This window comes from Elephantulus edwardii, unplaced genomic scaffold, assembly GCF_000299155.1.
Source record: "Elephantulus edwardii isolate Elephantulus edwardi_28Jun2011 unplaced genomic scaffold, EleEdw1.0 scaffold00061, whole genome shotgun sequence".
NCBI lineage: Eukaryota > Metazoa > Chordata > Mammalia > Macroscelidea > Macroscelididae > Elephantulus > Elephantulus edwardii.
Genome location: NW_006399811.1, coordinates 14,009,194 through 14,018,112, shown reverse-complemented (window position 1 = coordinate 14,018,112; position 8,919 = coordinate 14,009,194).

The window sequence follows — 8,919 nt, the reverse complement described above, 5'->3', positions numbered from 1 at the left end:
AGGAATATATGATTATGTGTTATTGTCATGACAAGAGTCCAGAATGAAAGCTGCATAATGGAGTGAGCTAAGGGGGGGTGGGAGGATAGTATAACGATGAAATAATTTTTATTTTAGTTTTCAAAGAGAAAAGTGAACGAGCGGGGAGTGGTGGGCAGGGAGGAAAGTGTGCAACACAACTATGAATGAATGGAAATCCAAAGTCTCTGTATACTTCCATTAAAATAAATTAAATAAATTTAAAAAATAAAAAGAAGTAAGAAGAAAAAGTAGTCACAGAACCTGAAGCAGCACCAATAAATACAGAGAGTACATGGAAAATGAGCAAAAACACCTGAGTTAAGCCACTCTTTCTAGGTCAGCGCATGCCCAGTTTCCTATTATTCCACCCAGGTAACTCTTTCACTTTCCTTATCTTCTGTTTGGAACAACCCAGGGGAGGTATGAGTCAGCGAGCAGATGTAGGAAGCAACAATGTCTCTTTGGATGTTCAGAGGTCACCAGCTCACACATGCCATCAAGGAGGAAGTGGCTTCCTGCTGACACAGCTCCTGGAGGCTGGAGTTGGCCTGGCAGTAGCTGCCCCTTCAGCCCAAACTTGCTTTCCAGACCCTGAAGGTTGTGGTTATTGGCAGGGTCTGAGGGCCTCTGCTCACTAGGAAACAATCACCCTCTGTCTGGGAGCCAGGCTGGTGGCTGGAGTTGGAGTCATGCTAAGACACGCAGAGCTAAAATTATCCTGCCCTTATTTCTACAGCTGAAAGACTCACACTGTGAAAGTCATGGATATTATGCTGTCAGTCCGTTGATGGCTTTAAATCCATGTCTGGGCCGTTATTTCATCTCAGGCCAGGGAGCCCAGGCATGCCTCTGGAGAGAGGGCTGCTTTTAATTGCAGGAGCTGATAGAAGCTGGTTGTAGGTTGGCCTATATTCTTCAGGCAGCTCGTTGAAGGATGCCCTGAGACCCAGGTCAAACTGTCCTTTCCACTGCTACCTGAATGGACATGTCCAGCCCAAATTCTATTATCAGGTCACATGAAGTATTAAGATCTAAGTGGAAGATACACACAGGAAAGCAGACGTTTTCCTAGAGATTCTTTGCCTAATTAGTGTTTCTTTCCAGAGATTGTTGCTGCTTAAACGATTAAGAGGAATCTTGTGCCTTGGTGGTATGGTGTTGCACTGTCCACCCAAACACACATGGTTTGAATCCACCAGCTGTTCCACTGGAGAAAGATGGACAGTCTCCTTCCTTGTGATTTACTGCCTCTGAAAACCTGCTGGAACGTCATTTATGAGTTGTTCTGACTCAACATTACAAAACAACAGCAACAAAGGTGGCACAATGGCTAAGCTCTCAGCTTCTAAAAGAAAAGTGGGTGGCTTGAACTCAAGAGCCACCAAATGGAGAAAGAGCTAGAGATCTGCTCCATTAAAGAGTATCGCCTTGGAAACCCATTCAGGTTGTCCTGCTCTGTCCTAGAGGATCAGCGGTACAACTGATACAACTTGACAACACAGCTACAAACTGTTGGTTAAGAAGTAGGAGTTAGACTGGGTTGAATTCCAGTCTCACTCCACACAAATCATATGATCTTGGTTAATCCCTTCATCTCTCTAAGCCTCTATTTTGTCATCTGTACAGTGGAAATAAAAATGAAACCTACCACATGAGTCTGTGTGAGGGCTGAAAGAGATGAAGAATACCATATATACAAACATGACTAATAAATGTTAGTTACTGGTGATGCTGTTGTCTTAGGTGTCTGTGTACTGGGAATTTTCCTGGATACACCTGGAGGATCATTTCACTCCAAGTTAGGATGTTGGAATTGTTAGGATGTTGGAATTGTTATTTTGGGTGTGTAGGGGGGGTTGAGGAGAGCAGGCAAAAGAATAAGGATGGTTTAGCAAATGTGAATAGGAAATTCTTCAAGACTCCTGGCACATCATATTCTGTTTCCTTCTTGGATTTGGGGTTTTTAGTTCACAGCCAAGTTCAGATGGGCAAACTTCTTTGAAAGCTGGCTCAAACCACAGTTGGCTTCAGTGCTCTCTGTGGGCAAGAAGCCACATTTCTCAGCTGGACCAGCTCTGGGCAAAGCAAACTACAAATAATTATCTGCCTTTACAATCACCTTCCTTGAGGTTCTCATATCTAGGCAAAAATGTCAAAGATTTTATTTTGCTTGGATTCACAATGTTAAGGAAGCAGCAATCAAATCAAATGATGTATTGCATCAGGCAAATCTTTCATAAAGGACTTATCTGAAATATTGAAAAGCAGAGCTATGGAATCTATGTATATCTCTTTGAGCAAAAGCCAAACTGCCTTCTAGAGTGGTTGTATCATTTTACAGTCCCACCAACAGTGTATGAGAGTTCCTATCTCTCCATCCTCCCCAACATTTATTACTTGCTATCTTGTTAAACTTTACCTCCACAATTGAGGTAAGAAGATATCTCATTGTGGTTTTGATTTGCATCTTTCTTATTGCCAATGATTTTTAGCAGTTCTTCATGTGTCTTTTGGCTCTCTGAATATTTTCCTCTTTCAGTGAAAGGTCTTTCTATATCTTTTGCCTATATCTATATTGTTTTGTAATTGGGTTATCAGTCTCTTTCTTCTGGAGACCCTATAAACTAGCTATTCCACTGCTGGGAACATATCCCAAGGAAAACGGAACTGAGACACAAACGGATATTTGTACACAAATATTCATAGCATCATTATTCACAATAGCAAAAAAAAATGCAAACAGCCAAATATCCATCAACAAACAACTGGATTGAGAAACGGTGGTACAGTCAGTCACACAATGGAATATTATGCAGCACTCAGGAGTAATGATTTTGAAAAATACTGTACAACATAGGTGTGACTAGAGTATTATGTTGGATAAACCAATGCAGGTGCATAAAAACAAGTTAAAAACCATTGTTGTAAAAACAGAAGGATAACCAGGGGAGAGGGAAAATCATGGGGTTACAGAGTTGGGTGGGTGGAGGGAGGGGACAAAAAAATAAAAACAACACCCCAACACACATGAATGAAACACAATATAAATAAATTATTGTATGCAAACCAATTAAAAAAAGCAGAACACCCCCCTCAAAAAACAAACAAACAAACAACCCCAAACAAACCAAACCAAAAGCAAAAAAACAGACAGCTCTCTGAGGCCCAAAGAGCACCTTACCCAAATCATGGTGGTTTTCAAAGATCTCATGTGCATTCTAAGGCTGAACAGTGAACAAGAAAACCAAGGAAGGGTGGAGGCATTTGAATAAAGGTATAGTGAAGAATGTTGGCTGTACCATGGACTGCCAGAAGAACAAACAAGTCTGCCATAGATACAGGAATGGCAAAGCATTGCCTCACTCAACTCCGCATGTTTTATCAGAAGGAACCACCCCTTAAAGTAGGACATGATGCTTGGTAAAGTAGAGAGACATTGAAAAAGACGAAGGACCTCAATGAGAAGTACTGACGTAGTGCTTACAGCAGTGAACTCAAACATACCAAGGACTGTGAAGATAGTCAGGAGCAGGCAATGCCTAATTCTGTCATCAGTAAGGTCACTATGAGTCAGAAAAGCCTGAATTACACCTAATAACAAAAAATAGCATCAATATCCATTTTAGGAAAAGATGTGAAACAAATTTATATTGAAGCACAAATTGTTGTTGTTGTTGTTATGTGCCATCGAGTCGTTTGCGACTCATAGCGACCCTATGTACAGCAGCCCTAAACCGTGCTCTATCCTGTGCCAATCTCATTGCCTCTGACACACCCATCCCAATTACCCCAGTCACTGAATCAATCCACCTCATAGAGGGTCTTCCCTTCTTGGGTTTTCTTCTACTCTACCCAGCATGATGTCCCTCTCTAAAGACCTGTCTCTCCTTACAACATGTCCAAAGTATGTCAGACGAAGGAATCCTTGCCTCCAAGGAGCAGCCTGCTTTAACCCTCTCTAGGGTGAATCTGTTTGTTTTCTTGGCAGTCCATGGTACATTCAATACTCTTCTCCAGCACCACAGCTCAAAGGCGTCAATTCTCCTTCTATCCTCCCTAGTCATTGTCCAACTCTCTGATGAATAATAAGTGATTGCAAAAACCATGGCCTATATCAGGCGCACCTTAGTCTCCAGAGAGACACTGTTGCTCTTGAGTATTTTGGAGAGGTCCCTAACCGCAGACTTTCCCATCGCAATACGGTTTTTGATTTCCTGGCTACTGGTGCCAAGAGTGTTGACCGTGAAGCCGAGCACAAATTACTCCAATTTTAATTTCAAGAGTTAAACCATTAAAGGGGGAGCATTTTGGAGGCATCAGGTCTTCCTGTATAGGTGGTTAATGACCTGCTCTAATTGTCTTCATCGGAGAAGGATGGGCAATCACCTCCTTTGTGATTAACAGCTTCTGAAAACCGCTGGAGGGTTAGCTATAGGATGGTTCTGACTCAATGGTACTCAATAACAATAACAGTGGTCTTCAGTGTCCCTGGATCATGCAAGCAGTGGATGCACTTGGCTGCAAACCAAAATGTTTGAAGTTAGAGTCAATCCATGCAGCCATGGTGCCACAGAAGATAGGCTTGGAGTTCTGCTTCTGAAAAATCAGTCACTAAAACCCACACGGAATAGAATACTCCAACATACATGACTTCACGTTGACTTAATGGCAGCCAGTTTTTAATCTGGTCTTCAGATCACTCCTCTTTTTCCTCTTCAGCAGTAAGAGTGCTAGTTAGAGGCTAAGATGGCAAAGTCTCTTCTAACATAGTCTGGGCATGTTGTTAGAAGAGACTATATCCTGGAAAAGGGACATACATCATGCTTAGAAAGGTGGAGGGTCAGCGAAAGAGAGGAAGACTCTCAAAGAGATGGGTTGACAGTGACTGTGGCAATGGGCTCAAGTCTGTCAGAAATGATGAGGATAACACAGGATAGGACAGGATTAAAGTCTGTGTTCATAGGATTTCTACGAGTTGTATTCTCCTTAACAGCACTCAGTAAAATCAATAACTGGCAGTGGCACGATTAGCTGTACTGAGTGACCAAGGGAGTTGGAATTACTTTGCTCATTTATAAGATGCAAGATGGATTGACACAGTGACTGTACCAACGGGCTTGAGGATATCAGATCATGAGGATTGCGCAGGGATAGAACATGGTCCAAATCAGTTGTTTAGAGGATTACTCTGAGTTACAGTCTATTAGATGAGACGGTACCTAACAGTAACACCAGCAGCGTCCCTCACAAGTTTCTCTGGGTACTGGGGCACAGAATTGGAAACTGAAGGAAGGGCTTGTTTGCTCTGATCTCTTCTGCCACTTCTCCCTCTCCCTGTTTCAGCCTCAACTTCCTTTTTTCATTTATAAGAAAAGCTACCAAAGCAAAAGGGTGCCGACTCCCTTGAGGAATCAGGGAGGTGAGAGGTGTTTCTGGGAAAGTGAAACCCATTACAAGAGTTGGGAGAGTGCTAACAATTCCCTGATCCACAGCCTTGCTTAAAATGGAACAGAACATTCCATAGCTTTTTATTTATTTTGCCATTTGCCTGCATATGATGCAAATATTTACTCTGAGTTTAGTATTGATTCAATGAGTCTTATGGGAACATTTTTAAGGCTTTCCACTTCATGTTTATGTATATCAATATATGTTCTAGACAGAGTGGCTTTTTTTTTTTTAAAGTTGTGATGGAGAGTAAGAAATGTATATATTTATAATATACTGTTTCACACAATAACGCTTACCTTCATTGTTGTAAAATATGCTGCTTGCATCCTCTGGAATGTATTTCATCAATTTTGTAGGTCACAGCTTGCAGGTAGAAGGCAGGGTTCCTGTTTGTAACAGGTTTCACACAAAGCACAAATGTGCATGCGTGGTCCGAGTACCTCTGAGGTGGGGCCACTTACTACAGAGCTTGCTTTCAAACAGCCTGGCTGTAGGATTCTCACATGAATTCCTCCCTCAGCCTGGCTTCTACCACCCTCATCCTTGGCAAGGGCACCTTGGGTTTGAGAGAACCTTGGACTGAAGCAGCGGAAGGGAAGTTGGGTTTGGAATTCACACTCAGCAATTGGCACACACACAGTGTCACCACATCACTGTTTTCTCTTTCCCCAGTGGAAACAGGAGTGAAAGTAACTCAGTATTAGGCTGAAAAATCTAACTACACTTGTGTTCTGCTCTGAGCATAGGCCCAAGCTGGTTCTGTACTCTGTTTGCTGCTGTCCTCAAGCTGGTGAGTTTTTTTTTTCTGTGGACTGAATTTGGAATGACTTCTGCCTCTAAAAGGTGCTCTTTTAGCACTGTGGTTAAGGTATTTGGTTGTTAACCAAAAGATTAGTGGTTCGAACCCACTGGCTACTCTGTGGGAGAAAGACAAAGCTGTCTGTTTCAGTAGAGATTTGCAGTCTTAGAAACCCTAGGAAGTAGATTTACTCTTTGTAATGTTGCTGTGAATCAGAATTGTCTGGATGGCTGTGGTGGATCCTGTCTCTTGGAAGGCCAGCATGTGGATATAAACCAAGAGGAAGGGCTGTGCTGAGGTTTGCTTGTAGATGGTTTAGCTGAGGACAACTTAAGGCATTTCTTATTAACTTCCCCAGTGATGAGTTCTTCAATAAATCATCAATGCCATCTCAGGCTGAAACCTTCTGACCCACCATCATGAACTACTAGGAACCCTGAGAAAGGAGTTCTCGGCTGTTTTATGCAATCTGAGAAAGGTGTGTGTTATGTAAGCTGAGTAACACAGAATTGAGGTTAGGGCTACTAGCAGAATAACTATTTCTTTGAGTCTTTTTAGTTGAAAAGGCACCTGGTTCCTTTAAATGCTGTTGTTATGTGCCATTGAGTCGACTCTGACTCTTAGTGACTCTATGCACAATAGTTCTGAAATCTGCTCTATCCTGGGCCAATCTCACTGTCTCTGACACACCTATCCTCATTACCCCAGTCATTGAGTCAACCCATCTCATCCGGAGTCTTCCTCTCCTGCACTGTCTGTCACTCCACTCTTCCAAGCATGATGTCTCTCTCCAAGGGCTGATCCCTTCTGGCCACAAGCCCAAAGTATTTGAGACAGAGAGAGCTTCAAAATCCTTGCCTCCAAGGAGGAGCTTGTTTCATCCTCTCCAGGACAGACCTGTTTGTTCTCTTGGCAGTCCAGGGTATGTTCAAGACTCTTCAGCACTGCAACTCAAAAGCATTGACTCTTCTTCTGTCATCTTTTGTCATTGTCTAGCTCTCTGATGTATAGCAAGTAATTGTGAAGACCATGGCTGATATCAGGCACACCTTAGTCTCTAGACTAACTTCATTGCTCTTCAGTACTCTGGAGAGATCCCTGACAGCAGATTTTCCTAATGCATTTGTCTTTCAATTTCCTGACTGCTGGTGCCAAGAGTGTTGATTATGGAACTGAGCAAGCTGTAACTGTAAACAATCTCAATTTCTTTTCCATCTATCATGATACTGTCAATAAGCCCAGTGCTATTTAGATCTATATTAAGAGGCATGTTGAATCCTCAATTGTTAAGATGTAAAATTCTTCTATTTCTTATATACTGTCTTCCTAAGAACATGGAAAACTTCTTTAGGGTGAAGATTGTATTATATTTCTACTTCAGATCTCTTGCAAAACTGAGCACCATGTTCTAGAATTTGTTGATGTTCAGTATGTATTTGTTAGTCGAGTGATTCAATTTGTGGCTTAACTCCTACCAATTTTATTTCAGACCAACTTTTCTCACCACACTCCACACACACATCTCTGATTTACCCTCAGAAGGTGAATCTGCTTTGAAATGCACATGTACAAACAAATGTAGGCCAAAGGAAAGTTTAAGTGATTTTTAGAATTATCTGTGGTTATTGTACATGACCTTTCGCTGTCCCAATTTTCAGATAATCAGGTTATATTTGGTATTGCTTTTCGGTTTCTGCAGTAAAATAGAAAGATCAGGGCTGAGAAAAAGGTAGGAGAATTCTGTGAACAAAGATTAAAGAGGAAAAAACCCCCAAACCCTGAGCTATTAAGTTGATTCCAACTCCCAGTGGTCCTATGGGACAAAATAAAACTGCTTCAAGTGGTTTCCAAGTTTGTAATCTTTATGGTGTAGTCTGTAGGGAGTCAAGCTGTTAACTCAAAAGGGCATGCCTCAAAGGCAGGTCAAATCCCCTCGCAGCTCCAAGGGACAATAATGGACAGTCTCCTCCAGTGTGACCGACAATCTTAGAGACCTGACGGAGGGTCAGCCATGAGTCAGTTCTGACTTGACGGGCAATGAGAGTGAGGGAGTCAATTTCAACTCTTATCTGAGCACTTTAACCACTGTGCTACCAAACGAAATCCAGCATAGACTCCAGCAAGGTTTTGAAGGTTCTTCTGGTGACCCACTGGTAAGAAGCTGCACTGCAATCCCAAAGGTAGGCCGTAGGAATCCACCAGCTGCTCCAAAGGAGAAGGATGGACAATCTCCTCCTGTGCGATTACTTACCTCGGAAAACCTGCTGGAGAGTCAGCTATGGGACAGCTCCAATTTGATGGCACACCACCACCACCACAACAACAACAACAACAAATCACACAGAGGAGACTACCCATCTTTCTCCCTCGGAGGCATTAGTGGATTTGAACCGTCGGAGAGGTGCCATCTTTGGGTTAGCAGCACAGCTCCCTGTGCACCCCACCATCCAAGCTCTCTGGAGAGGGTTTTCGAGGATTAGGCTCATCCACCTAGCGTCAATCCCAACTCACAGGCGAGCACTTGAACCGCCTCGCCATCAAACCTGACAGCAGCTACACTGCTGATGGAAGAGTCTATTCTGACTCAGAGCAACCATTTAGAATAAAACAGAACAGAACTGCTCCAGGGTTCCTTCCTTCCTTCCTTC